The 16,102-nt window shown below is 40.3% G+C and overlaps 1 long non-coding RNA gene across 1 annotated transcript in view; it reads right to left on the bottom strand.

Annotated features, from left to right (window-relative positions):
- LOC149135632 (uncharacterized) overlaps positions 1–14,786 on the bottom strand; it is a 29,142-nt gene extending 14,356 nt beyond the window's left edge. Inside the window, exon 1 of the long non-coding RNA XR_016241796.1 lies at positions 14,722–14,786. This is a non-coding gene — a long non-coding RNA (uncharacterized LOC149135632). The remainder of the gene's footprint in view (positions 1–14,721) is intronic.
- Between the last annotated feature and the right edge of the window lie 1,316 nt (positions 14,787–16,102).

Genomic DNA, 16,102 nt, shown 5'->3' with positions numbered 1-16,102 from the left:
GTTATCTAACTCTTAATATCATGGCTATACTCATGTTATTAGTGTCTTCATATTTTTGCTGAAAAACTTTCATTTTTGCCTGGTGTAGCCTGAGGTAAAATTTTCAAGATTCCAGAGGTAAATTTGAGAATTCTAGTGAGGAAATTATTTTTAGACTATCATTATTTGCCCTAATTTTGCTAGATCTATTTTCTTTTCCAAGACTAATTAAAGATGTAAGTTATATATAACAAATTATGGTGTATACAAAACTACTTTTTTTGCCTTATTCTATATACAGGGTGTTTGGGCTAAATGTGATTTTTATGTCTCCTCTTTCTTTCAGGAACAGCTTGAACAGTCAATGGTGTTGGAGTGCATAAAGACGAAAGTTGTATTTGAGAAAAAGTTAACTGACATGGAGGACTAGAACCCATCTGAATATTGGGAAAAAGTTGACTGTTTCATGATGATTCGCTCTGGTTATCAAAATACTAACATCTTGACTGATGCCCAATGCTCTGTGAAACTGCCTGAGACTGTGGTTAAACCTGGCTTGAAAAGTCTGTTGCTGGAAAGCCATATATGTGGCAGCAGGATTCAGCTCTTTGCCATACCTCAGGAAAGAGTCAGAAGTAGTTTTCAGAAAATTACTATCACTTCACCAGCCCCAATGTCTAGCCTCCTAATTCCCCTGATTTGGATTATTACGTGTGGGACGCAGTTAAAAAAGACACCAACCATTCTGCCTATAACACCAAGGCCAAGCAGGTCGCCAAGTTCAAAGAAGTGTTTGAAGATTTTCCCAGGGACACAGTGAGGAATGCATGCTCCAGGTTCTGGAGCCATCTTGAAGTCATGGCAGAAGCTCAAGGTGCTACTTTGAGTAAACTGTTATCTCCCAGCTATAATCTTGTTGATATTTTTTGATTTTTTAAAATACTTTTATTTTTGGATGGAATATTGTGTTTTTTTCCTACTATGCAAACTGTCAGATTTAGACCAAACACCCTGTTGGTGGAGGCATGGCTGTATAGTCAAGAAATTTGCTTCCCAAATAGATGGCTTTGGTTTTAGTGGGCAAGTGTCTTCTATTAAAGCTCTGTGAGTGGATTTGGTAGGTGGAAACTGAAAGAAGCTTGTGAGATTTAAATATATATATATGCGGCTGTACTGAAAAGTTCTTGACTTTAAGGATATTGCGAAAGGTCTGGCTGGAGGCCCAACCATCTGAATTCTTTTACAGGGCTTAGAAAAACTGAAAGACTGCTGCAATAAGTGTGTGAATCTGAGAAGGGAATATGTTGAATAAAATCATAATTAACCGATCCTCCACTATTTTCTTTTACCCAAAGCCAGGAACTTTTCAGCACCCACTCCATATATCTCAGATAGCCACCTATGTATCATACTTTATGTATACACACTGTTGATTGATCAGTTACTGTAGTATTTCTCCTGAGATAACATCTGTTCTAGATTTGGGCTTGCTGTGTTAAAAGCACAATAAATATTATAGAGAGAGAGAAAGAGTAAGAGAAACAAAAATTCATCCCACCAGTGGCTAGTAAGAGCCCCAGATGCATTTCAGCTTTTTTGGATGCTTTTCCAAAAGCACATACGTACAGCCAGCCACTTGCTTTAGTGAATATTTGTTGTCTCTGATATGGAAAGAAGTGAATAAACGATTCACTGATGATGTGAAAGTTTGTGTACAAGTGAGTACGTGTGTGTGTATGCATGCATGTGTGTGTATGCATGTGTGTGTGTGTGTGTGTGTGTGTGTGCGTGTGCGTTTCTGTCTTGACATCATGCAATAGTTGTAAATGAGTATCACTATTGCAAGTGATGCTGTTTGTTTCCAGTTTTCTATGGAACCAAGTTTGGCTAAGGGAGGTGGTGGGGTAAAAACAGGTGATCACTGGTGACAGAAAAGGCATCTGATTGTAGAAAATCTGCTTGAACAAACTCCATCTGATTCAAGCAGGTATAGAAAAGTGGATGTTAAAATGATGATAATAATATATGTAGAGAACTCATTTGATTCTCTATTAAAGGAGGAAAAGACAAGTGTCTTCAGCTATAGCTTTAGGCTGACGAAAGCCTAGTGAGTGGATTTGGTAGACAGAAACTGAAAGAAGCTTGATGTAATATATATATAGCGTTGCCAGTGCCGTTGGACTGACTCCTGTGCAGATGACACATAAAAACACCATTTGAGTGTGGCTGTTGCCAGTACCGCCTGACTGGCCCCTGTGCCGGTGGCATGTAAACACACCCACTACACTCTCAGAGTGGTTGGCATTAGGAAGGGCATCCAGCTGTAGAAACTCTGCCAGATCAGATTGGAGCCTGGTGCAGCCATCTGGCTCACCAGTCCCCAGTCAAACCGTCAAACCCATGCCAGCATGGAAAGCGGATGTTAAACGATGATGATGATGATGATGATGATATACACATTGTATATTTTTGATTTTGCACAGGTGCATTGTTTGCTTTTGATCTTGTTGACTACACAGTATGGTAAGGTCAGTTGGGCACCATCTGTGAGAAAAATAGTACGATGCAATTCACTCTGCCTGAAATTTGGAAATGGCATGATGTAGTGCTTAGCATTCACACTGGAAGCTCCAATACGAGCATTTCAGAGTGTTTGGGTGTCAATCAGAGGACAATGCAATCTGAGGACATGTACCAAGAATGATAAAAATAAAATGTCCAGTCAACATCATGGTGTTTGGAGTGATCAAGAGGGTGGCTGCTGGAAGACCCTATGTCTGGCAACAGGACTCTGCACCATGCCACTTAAGCAGGAGAACTAAGTCATGGCTGTCAGACAATTTCTGCAACCACATCATCCCTTACATCTGACCACCTAACTCCTAAGACTGTAACCCCTTTGATTATTATGTGTGGGGTGCAGTTGAGTGAGAGATGAACAAAACTCCTTGTAACACCAAACATGAACTGATTGCAAGGATTATGGCAGCATTCACCAACTTAAACAAGCAGACCGTCCAGAAGATTTGCAGGAGATTCTGAAGTCATCTGGGGGCCATGGTTGAAGCCAATGGCAATTTTATTGAATAAATTTACTCTTTAGTATTTCAAGATATTTTTATGTAATTTTGGTAAATATATGTTAAAATGAGATGTCAGTGCTATTTTCATTTTTGCATAACTTAGACGACAGTTTATTCACCGCATTCTGTATATATATATAAGTATATATATAAAAGCGCCTGTATGGTGTTACATGAAGGCACCCTGCATAATCTGTAAAGTGGTTGGTATTAGGAAGGGCATCCAGATGTAGAAACCATGCCAAATCAAACTGGAATCTGGTGCAGCTTGCCAGCCCTGGTCAAACCATCCAACCCATGCCAGTATGGACAACGGATATTAAATCATGATGATGATGATGATGATGATGGTGATGATGCTATATGTGTATTTTCTGTGTCACCCACCCACCCACCCACCGCTTGACAATGGGTATTGGTGTGTTTATGTCTCCATAACTTCGCAGTTCAGTAAAAGAGACCAGTATAATAAGTACCAGGTTTAAGAGTAAAAATACTCATGGGTAGGGGTCGTTTGTTTGACTAAAAACTCTACAAGTTAAGTGCCCCATCATGGCTGCAGTACAATGACTGCAACAAATAAAAGATGAGAGATACAAGCCAAATGAATAAACAAGAAGTGTCCAAGTGACATGTAGGAAGATATAAAGTGATGTTATATATTCTAGTAATTATAAATCTGCCTTGTAAAAGAAAACGTTTTTATAACTCTGAGACAACCAGTGCCATTGTTGACATCACTGTCATAGCTGTCACTATTGGTAACTTTATCATTGAACTATCTCTATTATCACAACCCCCACCATGGTAACAACAACAAATACTGCTGCTGCTTCTACTACTACTACTACTACTACTACTACTACTACTACTACTGTCGCTGCTGCTGTTACTGCCACCACTGCTGCTGCTGTTGTTGCTATGCCACTTCTACTATTTCTCATCCCATTACCACCACCTCTTCTTTTATAATCACAATGACTGCTATGGTTACTACAACTGCTACAGCTGCTGCTGTTGTTGTTGCTATGCTGCTTCTACTACTTCTAATACCATTACCACCGCCTCTCCTTTAATAATCACAACCACTGCTACTGCTACTGCTACTACTACTACTACTACTACTACTACTAGCTCATTCACAAACACTGCCATAGTAATTACAAGTATTACCATACTACAGGGTACCTCTAGCGCTATCCCTGTTACCATTAACATTAAAGCGTCTACCACCTACACCTCCACTACCATCACTATTATCATTAACACTGTCACCACCTTCCTCTTACCACCACAACCACCTCTACTACTAAAATCATCATCGGAGCCTAAATGGTATGCCCAGGTAACAAGACTCCAGGAGCCTTATAAAGACCATTCTTTAAGGAGCTGAGGAAGAAAAAAAGAAGGATGTGGGTTGACAGTATTGAAGATGGAGGTACAACAACAAAGAATGGTCAGGTATATTGCTTGTAGAAACCTGATTTGTGGCACACTACTATGGCACACTACTTCCTCAGACGGAGGAAGTAGTACACTACTGTGGCACACTACTTCCACAGATGGAGGAAAGTGAGGTACAGTATATCCCAATGGTGTTTCCCTATGATTCCATGGACAATGATCCAGAGCACACCAAGCCATTCCTGTCTTCAAGAAACTGACAAGAACATATATAGTAGTAGGCATGGCTGTGTGGTTAAGATGTTTGCTTCACAACTATGTGGTTTTGGGTTCAGTCCCATTACACAGCACCCTGGGCATGTCCTTAACTATAATCTCAGGTCTACCAAAGCCTTGTGAATGGATTTGGTCAATGAAAACTGAAAGGTTCTTGGTATCAGATGTAGTAAGCAAGAGAGAAGACTGTGCTGGTACAGTCATGTAATGCGTATGGATGAGGACAGTTGCATTAAGAATTGTCGAGGGGACGTGTAGAAGAGGTAGACCAAGGAAAATGTGGGACAAAGTGGTGAGAAAGGATTTTCGGACTTAGGCATTACAGAAGGGATGACAGGGGACCAAGACCTCTGGTAGTTTGCTGTGCTTGAGAAGACATATCAAGCTAAGTAAAATGAGGTTGCTCTTGTACACAGGCTTGTCCCCTATATCCCCTACATAATAAATGTAATCTACAACCCCAACATAATTTTCCAGCTGAGCGATCCTAAACTTGTGGGCTCATTGGTGTTGGTGCTTTGTAAAAAGCACGTGTGCCAGTGTTACATAAAAGCACCTGTACTAATGCTGCATAAAAGCACCCAGTACACTCTGTGAAGTGGTTGGCATTAGGAAGGTCATCCAGACATAGAAGCCATGCCAAAACAAACATGGTGATGATGATGATGATGATGACGACGATGATGATGATGCACACACACACACACATACAAACACACACACACACACACACACACACACAAATTAGTGCATTATATTCTTGGGCAAAAATGCTTCATCTCACATTGCTCTGTCATTACTTTGACACATGACATGCGGGTCACTGTGCACCTGTTCAACAATGTCAGTTTGAGAGCACATACATTTTGATCTCTATAAACAAATCATTTGTATAGGTTGAACACTCATACATCATCTTCAATGGGAGATTCCATCATGTAACATATATATATAATAGACAATAGATAATAAATAATATTTCCACCACCCCACTTCGTTCTCTCTAACTATACATTTATGTCTTGAATTCATGATTATTTATGTATTTTTTTCTCTATCTCACGCGATCTATTGTCTTCGCATCTACTTGTTGAAGTTTTTGCTCCTTAGCTCAAACCTGACTGAAATTTGTCTCTAACTCCCTTTAAAAATTACGATTTTTAACTCTCATTTCTGTTACCGATTTAAACATTTAATCTCACGTTTAAACACTGCTGTGTTTCTTTCAACTTTTTCTAAAAACCTAACGAATTTGACCAGCATGATGTACTGCTGCCGGTTCTCCCTCTCCCTCCCTATTGTATTCTATCTCTCTCTCTCTCTCTCTGAATCACCACTTCTTCCACCATTTCCACTTCGACTTGCGCGCGAACGCAAACATATAACCAGCTCGCTTTCCAATTCCACCACAATTTTGTATTGGCATCTCTATGCTAATAGAACCCACGACGAAGCTCCATTAGCCCGCGGTACACCCGCCCTCCCGCCCCCTCCACCAGTACCGGAAGTCTTTTTAGATCATCTTCCGCGAACACTGCCTGTGACCTTATAGCGCATAAAGATTGGGTAGTATATGAAGGTTGTAGGTATTGTTTTTGTTTATGAACTCTGCCAAATGCAAGCTTTCTTTTCAGGTTCACGACACTGCTTACCCCCATCCCAGGGTCACACGGGCCCACTCCTCTGACACCCACTCCTCCCACACTGTCAGGATTGGCACTCTCAACGTCGGCACGCTGAAAGGTAGGTCTGGTGAGATTGTTGAGATGCTTGAACGGCGACGCGTAGATCTGTGCTGCATCCAAGAAGTAAGATGGAGAGGAGGTTCTGCGAGGTTCCTCACAGGCAAAGAACACAGGTACAAGTTTTTCTGGGCAGGGAACACTGACGGAGTCGGGAGCGTAGGAATACTTCTAGCAGAGAAATGGGTTGATAAGGTAATCGAGGTAGTTAGAGTATGTGACAGAGTACTTAAGATTAGACTAGTGCTTCATCATAGGCTAGCTACTGTCATCTCAGCCTATGCCCCTCAACCGGGGCTCCCGGATGGGCTGAAAAACCAATTCTATGACACCCTCTTGCAAACTACCTCGTCGACAAGAGACAGAGAACTTCTCTTTGTGGCTGGTGACTTCAATGGTCATGTCGGACGTCGTGCTGGAGGCTTCCATGGCATACATGGAGGCTATGGCTTCGGTTCCCGCAACGAGGAAGGAACCAGACTGCTGGAGTTCTGTGATGCAACCGATCTTATGGTTTGCAATACCAACTTCAGGAAACCTGCCAGTCACCTAGTCACCTACCGCTCCGGCAGACACTCTAGCCAAATCGACTACATCCTCGCCAGAAATAGAGAAAGAGGGAGGCTTATAAATGCCAAAACCCTCCCTGGCGAAGAATGTACACCCCAACACAGATTAGTAGTTAGCGACTTCGAGATCAAGGCAATATGGGTGCCCAGAAGTAGACCGGCCTGGGGGAGAAGGGTATGGAAACTTAAAGACCCTGCAAATGGACAGAGATTTAGAGACAAGTTACTTGAAGCATTTGACGAAATAGAAGGGGATATAGCATCATACAACGTGGAAGACAATTGGAGATTTCTGCGGGACAACCTGTTGAGAGCCACAGACCAGATCTGTGGCTGGTGTAAAGTCCCCTCTCGACCCAGAGTAACGTGATGGTGGAACAAGGATGTAGACGGGGCTATTAGACAAAAGAAACAGGCTTGGAAGGACTGGAAGAACGGTGGTAGCAGGGAATTGTACCAATCTGCCAGAAGGGAAGCTAGGCGACAGGTTTATTTAGCCAGAGGGGAAGCAGATAAGAAAAGATTTGCCAATGTTCTGCGCTGTGAGGACCAAAGACTCGAGGTATTTCGTGTTGCAAGACAGTGTAGGAGAGAGAATAGTGATGTTGTAGGAGAGAAATGTGTTCGCATGGATGATGGTACGCTTGCACTAAATGAGGCTGCAAAGAAAGAGGTCTGGAGATGCCACTACGATAGATTGCTTAATAAAGAGAATGAATGGGAGAAAGAGAGCCTGCCGTATGTCGACCCAACAGAGGGACCAGCTATCCGAGTTGACAGTACCAGGGTAGATAAAGCAATTAAGAGTATGAAGACAGGGAAAGCCCCCGGCCCATCAGGAATCACTGCAGAGATGCTCAAAATATCTGGCAGTGTTGGCTACAGCCTAGTCACCCGTATTACGAACCAGGTGATACACGAAGGAGTCATACCCAATGACTGGTGTAGCAGCACCATAGTAAACTGCTACAAAGGTAAAGGTGACGCTTTAGATACTAATAATTACAGAGGCATCTAGCTGTTAGATCAGGTTATGAAAGTTACGGAGAGGGTCATAGCCCAACTAATTAGGGAGCGAATCAATTTAGATGAGATGCAGTTTGGGTTCGTGCCAGGTAAAAGCACCACTGATGCCATATTTCTAGTGAGACAGCTGCAGGAGAAATATCTAGCCAAGGATAAACCTCTGTACCTGGCCTTCGTTGACATGGAGAAAGCCTTTGACAGGGTTCCCCGATCCCTTATCTGGTGGTCAATGAGGAAACTTGGGATAGAAGAATGGTTAGTGAGAGCTGTGCAAGCCATGTACAGAGATGCTGTCAGTAAGGTGAAGGTTGGAAATGAGTACAGTAATGAATTCCGGGTAGAGGTAGGGGTCCACCAAGGTTCCGTCCTCAGCCCCCTCCTATTTATCATAGTCCTCCAGGAGATCACAGAGGAATTCAAGACAGGTTGCCGCTGGGAGCTCCTCTATGCTGATGACCTTGCACTAATTGCGCAGACACTATCAGAACTAGAGGAGAAGTTTAAGGTGTGGAAGCAAGGACTAGAATCGAAGGGCCTTAGAGTCAACCTAGCAAAAACCAAAATCCTAATAAGTAGGAAGGTAGATAAAACACAAACCCCTTCAGGTAGATGGCCCTGCTCAGTATGCAGTAAAGGAGTAGGTAGTAACTCTATAAGATGTACCCGGTGCAAGCTATGGACACATAAGAGGTGCAGCAATATCAAAGGCAGATTAACTACAAAGTTAGTTTTTGTATGTGACAGATGTTCAGGTGCAATAAACACTGTAAAAAAACAGGAAACAACTTCTATCTCTGCTAGAATAAGAATAGCCTGGGCCAAGTTTAGAGAGCTCTTACCTCTGCTGGTGACAAAGGGACTCTCACTCAGAGTAAAAGGCAGACTGTACAACGCATGTGTACGAACAGCCATGCTACATGGCAGTGAAATATGGGCTGTGACTGCTGAGGACATGCGTAAGCTCGCAAGGAATGAAGCCAGTATGCTCCGCTGGTTGTGTAATGTAAATGTGCATACCCGTCACAGTATAAGTATCTTGAGAGAAAAGCTGAACATAAGAAGTATCAGTAGTGGTGTGCAAGAGAGACGATTGCGCTGGTTTGGACATGTGGTGAGAATGAATGAGGATAGCTGCGTGAAAAAGTGTCACTCCCTAACAGTTGAGGGAACCCGTGGAAGAGGTAGGCCCAGGAAGACCTGGGCTGAGGTGGTGAGGCAAGACCTTCGAACATTGGGCCTCACCAAGGCGATGACTACTGACCGAGACCTTTGGAAATGTGCTGTGCGTGAGAAGACCCGGCAAGCCAAGTGAGATTGTTGCCAGGGCCCCTGGACTGGCTCTTGTGCAGGTGGCACATAAGATGTACCATCCTGAGCGTGACCGTTGCCAGTACCGCCTGACTGGCCTTGTAGGGTTTTCGAGCGAGATCGTTGCCAGTGCCCCTGGACTGGCTCTTGTGCGGGTGGCACATAAAAGACACCATTTTGAGCGTGGCTGTTTTCGTGCGGGTGACACGTAAAAGCACCCACTACACTCTCTGAGTGGTTGGCGTTAGGAAGGGCATCCAGCTGTAGAAACTCTGCCAAATTAGATTGGAGCCTGGTGTAGCCATCCGGTTGCACCAGTCCTCAGTCAAATCGTCCAACCCATGCTAGCATGGAAAGCGGAGGTTAAACGATGATGATGATGATGATGATGATGATATATATATATATATATATATATATAAAATATATATATAATACATATATATATATATATATATATATATATATATATATATAAATGGAGCTAAACGCAGGTGTTATTCAAATTCTTTTACTTCCGACACATGTTTCGAAGATATCACTGGTATTATTCCAAAGGAATAAAATGGTGTAAAACAATGTAATCTTCTCTTCAGGAAAATGAAGAAATAAAACTTGTCAATAAGACATTTTAACAGAATATGTCTTATTGACAAATTTAGTTTTATTTCTTCATTTCCCTGAAGGGAAGATTACATTGTTTTACACCATTTTATTCCTTTGGAATAATACCAGTGATATCTTCGAAACATGTGTCGGAAATAAAAGAATTTGAATAACACCTGCGTTTAATTCCATTTATTTATTTATATATATTATACAAAATATTTCACATAAACCTGGAGTTTCTACCTTTAAAAACAAGGTGTTGCGCCCTTTTTACTTGTGTGATTTTTGCTACCCTGGTAACTGTTCATCTATTTTTTCTGAGTTAATTGTAAAGAAGGGAAAAATACACACACGCACACACATACATGCATATATGAGTATAGGATGTCACCAACTGTGCAAACAACATGAAATACATAAACAAATGAGCCAAATACACAAACAACGAGAAACAAATGGAAAACAGGACAAGTAAACACAGAGGAAGGACCTTTCATCAGTTGTTGGCTGGCTATCTAGTCATTTTGAGCATTCAACAACAATATGAGTCTTCAAAGACAGTTGCTCCCATAAATTCTAAAATAAACTTTAGGATTTATGGAGGGTCAAAGTTGGGAGCAAAAACACGACAGTGGCGACATACAAGGAAACTGAATGAAAACAGAGGGTCGTTAGACCAGAACATGAGGAAAATAGTGAATGCTGGGAGAAACATTTTTTTGAAAAGACAAAAGATAGAAGTGAGAGAGAGAGAAACACGTCTGTTCTTTTGAACTTCTGTGCAGGAAAAGAAAGATAGTCATATGAGGAAAAGAAAGATGGACGATGGTCATGTGTGAGCAATGAGAGAGAGAGAGAGAGAGAGAGGGAGGGAGAGAAAAAGAGAAGGAAGAGAGAGAGAGAGACAGACAGAAAATGGTGAAACAGTGGAAGTGAGCTAGAATGTTAAAACTTAGTGTGCATGCACAGCAGAATTCAAGATCAATCTGTGCCAAGCAACTTCACTCTGCATGCTTTAGCTTTGTTACTTTGGCAACAGTCCAAATACTTATTGATCAGCCCTCGTATTAATGTCTGTTTTCATGTTTAGTTATAATTATAATAAAAATAATTGTACATTAATCTGAGGAAGTTACTCTATACTTTTGTAGAGTACAAGTTTATTCTCAAACAAGAATATTGTTGACAGTGACTTTGAAGTTTCAGTCAGTTCAGCTGTCATACATATATATTTATGTATATGTAACAAATGATAGAGACAGAAAATGGAATACACGAGAAACTTTATTGCTCCCAACAATCATTTCAACCTATCCTGCATCGATCCCTCACAGATGGGATACTATACAACTGGTTGTGGTACACCTCCCAGTGCAGAAGTGTCTCATCAAGTGATTTTACAAGGGGAATCTCATTAAATGAACCTTGTTTTGCTTAGTTTTGAAACAGCCTGCTGTTAGTGACCATAGGTTTAAGCCCCTTGGGCAGCAATGTGTGTGTGTGTGTGTGTGTGTGCATGTGTGTGTGTGTTTGCATCTTCTTATCTTGATATTGTATGCTAATCGTAAACAAATGTCACCATCATACAATAGGTGTTGTTTGCAATTTTTCATGAAAGCATTTCTAGCTATTGCAAGAGAAATTAGTTGCTGTGTGCAAGAGAGAAGACTACACTGGTTTGGTCATGTGATGCAGAGGGATGCCAATAGCTCCACAAAGAAGTGCTGATTTCCCAAAGTGGATGGAACACATGGAAGTGGAAGACCTAGGAAGACATGGAATGAACTACTGAAGAACAACTTCAGGAAGCTGAACCTTTCAGGCAAGATGACAAAGGAGTGAGATACCTGGTGCCTGGCTGTGCTCAAGAAAACTTATACCCCCAGCAGAAGTGCTAAGACCAATCCTTCTGGTAGTGCAAAGCACTCAGGGCAATGCTATGTAAAAGTGCCCGTGCAGTGCCATGTGAAAGCACTGATGCAGCAATACATAAAAGCACCTGTGCAGCATCACATAAAAGTGCCTGTGCGGTGCCACATAAAAGCACCTGTGCAGCGTCATGTAAAAGTGCCCATGCGGTATCATATAAAAGCACCCAGCATACTCTGTAAAGTGGTTGGCATTAGGAAGGGCATCCAGCCTTAGAAACCATGCCAAATCAGACTGGAGTCTGGCACAGCTCACTAGCTTGCCAGCTTTGGTCACAAAGGACATTAAATGATGATGATGATGTACTGTTTGGGTTCTAGGGATGAGGAGAAATACTACCATGCTTAGAAACAAGTGAGAATTTAGTAACAGGAAGAGTGTCTTGACAGAGAAAAATTAGCCTCAATGAGTTTTGTCTGAATCATGCAAACATTGAAAAGTGGACTTTAAAATGATGATTATGACAACAACGACAACAATGATGATGACGATGGCAATGATGATGAAGATGATGATGATGGTGATTGACAACAACGATGAAGATGACATTAACAGCAACGATGACGACAACGACCACTAAGATTATGTTAACAACGATGATGATCACAACAATGACAACAGCAATGATGATGATGATGATGATGACCATGACAGTGATGATAAAGACAACAATGATAACAATGATGCTAATGTTGATAGTAATGATAAAGATGACGACTACGATAATGACGATAATGACGACAATGATGATGATGATGATGATGAGGTGATGATAACTACATTGGAATGCCTTCACAGAAAGTAAAACACTGAGAAATTTTTACTCATTGACCTTTGAGATTCCTTCAGTGCATTCATTATTACCCATGCACTTGGAAATGTGCTTCTGTTTTTCTCATTTGTATGGTCATCCAGTGTAAATATACAAAAGATTGGTCAGTGTCTCAGAACTTTTGCTGTGACAAGTTCTATATGTTTAAACACCTGCCACAGTTTTTGTTAATTATATATATTGGCACAAGTGTGGCTGTATAGTAAGAAGTTTGCTTTTCAGCTACACAGTTTCAGGTTCAGTCTCAGTGCATGACACCTTGGGCAAGTGTCTTCTACTGTAGCCTTGAGCTGACCAAAGCCTTGTGAGTGGATTTGGTAGATGGAAACTGAAAGAGACCCATCATCTTTGTGTCTGTGTTTGTCCTACACTGCTGCTTGACAACCAATGTTGGTGTGTTTACATCCCCATAACTTAGTGGTTCAGCAAAAGATATCAATAGAATAAGTACCAGGCTTAAAAAAATAATTACTGGGGTTGATTCGTTTGACTAAATTTCTCCAAGGTGGTGCCCCAGCATGGCCACAGTCAAATGATGAACAATTAAAAGATTAAAAGATTATATCTTTTGCCTCTTTCATCTTTTGCTTTTTTCAGTCACTGGACTGCAGCCATGCTGGGGCACACCTTAGAGAAGTTTAGTCAAACGAATCAACCTCGGCACTTTTTTTTTTAAAGCATGGTACTTACTTTATCAGTCTCTTTTGCCAAACTGCTAAGTAACAAGTACATAAACAAACCAACACTGGTTGTCAAGCAGTGGTGGGAGACAAACACAAACACAGACATAACACACACACACATACATACATACATACATACACACATATACATTGAACTTCTTTCAGTTTCTGTTTTGCCAAATCCACTCATAAGGCTTTGATCAGCATGAGGCTATGGTAGAAGACACTTGCCCAAGGTGCCATGCAGTGTGACTGGGGACTGAGCCTGAGGCCATATGGTCGAGAAGTAATCTTCCAAAACTCACAGCCATACCTGCACCTATATATATGTGTGTGCGTGTGTCTTGTATCTTTTATCTTTTACTTATTTCAATCATTAGACTGCAGCCATGCTGGGGCACTGCCTTGAATTATTTGTTTAGTCAAATGAATTGACCCCAGTACTTCTTTTTTAAGGCTGGTGCTTATTCTATTGGTCTCTTTGCTGAACTGCTAAGTTATAGGGATGCAAACACACCTACACTGGTTGCCAAGCAGTGGTGGGGCAACAAACACAGACAAAGACACACATACATGGATATACATGTATACATATATACAATGGGCTTCTTCTAATTTTCATCTGCCAAATCTACTCACAGGGTTTTGGTCAGCCCAAGGCTATAGTAGAAGACACTTACCCAAGGTGCCATGCAGTGGGACTGAACCCAGAACTATGTGGTTGGGAAATAAGCTTCTTATCACACACAGCCATATATTTTAAAGTTTGATCTACGAGTGAATATATATTTGGATGTGGCAACTGTTGCTAAGTAAGAAACATTCATGACTTTTTTTATAGAATCTAATGTTACATGACTTTACTGTAAAAAGAAATGAAAACCTTCCATCAAGGTTTTATGTTAACATATGTTCCAAACATCAACTTAATAGCTACTAAGTTATTTCACTAAATTCTTCATCATTTTCAAAATTAATTGAAACAGAGGCAACATATTTCAACTGAAATAGTTAATGCATGCTCATGTTGAAAAGTCTATGATAATAATGTATTTATATTACTGTCAATGTCATGTTTGTATTCATAGAATGTATGTTATATAATGAGGAAACCTTTTTTTGTAATCACCTTTAAATCTTGCTCTGTAAATTTTCATTAAGTAAAGGGAAAATTCAGTATTGATGTCATGTTGGTATTGAACAGTTCAGTTCTTATGACCTGCTAATTACATATGTTAATATCACTAATTGAAGGCCAATGTTTTAAAAGTACATATTTACCAATGATGCATTGCATTTTCTAGTAAAACTGTTAGAGTGACTGAAGATGCTGGAAAATCAATAGCTGTAAAGAAAAACGAAAATTAAGTGTAGATGTACTTTTAATGTATTTGGAAAACAATGTTTGAGTGTATGATCAGTGTGGATTCAGCTTGCCTGATAAAATGGCTTCAGGCCATATAATTCACTGAGTTGAACATGATTTTAACATATATAGTTGTTCTATCATCTTTGGTCTGAATGTTTAGAGCAGTGAATTTCACTAAAGGCAGTCAAGGACCATAGTGATGATTTATAGTTAATCTCCAAATCAGCCATGATCTAGCTATTATCTATGATCAGAGGGTTTGAAACTGTAACCAGTCCTTTTTTTTCTTCTGATATAATGTATCTGAGACTAAATCATCTACTGTGCTATTCAGCTTTTTAAGACAACTGGGTATGATATAAAAAAAAGTTGTCTGCTGTTTCTAGCAAGTGGAGCAACCCATTGGCTTCTTGTAAAACTGAATGGTGTGAACCAAATGTAAACACAAAATTGCATGTTTGTCTTGAGAAAGCTTCTCATATAGATGTATAGTGCTGAAAAGCACAGAAATGTATCAGTAGAAGATGAAAAATGTCCAGCAGTGGTGGTGGAATTGTTAGATTTGAATTTCTATGTCTTTTCACATCATCAGTAGCAAGTTTCCACTATCAACTGCATGCCTAGACAAATTTAGCCTGTACTGATATAGAAAAACAATGATTGACAAATCACTAGTGTCATAAATTGATGGTGACCTGGGTAAAAGTTCATTACTCATCTATAAAACATATATAGTGCTGCAGCGGAATGACATATGTGATATTCTCTGAGTTTTTAGCAAAACAGCATTGCTAACAGAAAGACTTGATTTACAATTGTTATAGCTCACCAGTTTCTGCTTAAGTAATAAATTACAGCAATGTTGAAACTGTTTCTGAATTTACAAATGGGTGAATTATTTTTCAGATGTAAAATGAAGCCAGTCTATGTGGTAAATTGGTAGGTAATAAGAATGGCGTCCGACTTAACATTAGAATGAAATACTCCATTAATATTCTGAGCTGTCTGTGATGCTGTATTTCCAAGAAAGAACTCATATTTCAAAACTGTATGAATTTCTGATTTATCCATTTCTAAACAAAATACTTTATAAAATGCAAAATGAGTTAGAATAAAGAGATAGATGTGTCAGCTTTCTAACAAAAAATAAAGATTATCAAAATATAATAATGGCACAAAATGAGCAGCTGTCAAAGTTTACCATATACCTTACTACAAATTTCATACTTGACGACCTAATATAATATTTGCATAACATCAGGGTGGCAAGCTGGCTGAATCATTAGGATGCTG

The sequence above is a fragment of the Octopus bimaculoides genome, chromosome 5 (genome assembly GCF_046866305.1).
Source record: "Octopus bimaculoides isolate indiv1 chromosome 5, ASM4686630v1, whole genome shotgun sequence".
Taxonomy (NCBI): domain Eukaryota; kingdom Metazoa; phylum Mollusca; class Cephalopoda; order Octopoda; family Octopodidae; genus Octopus; species Octopus bimaculoides.
Note: the sequence above shows the minus strand (reverse complement) of the source record. Positions and strands in the feature narration are given on the sequence as shown.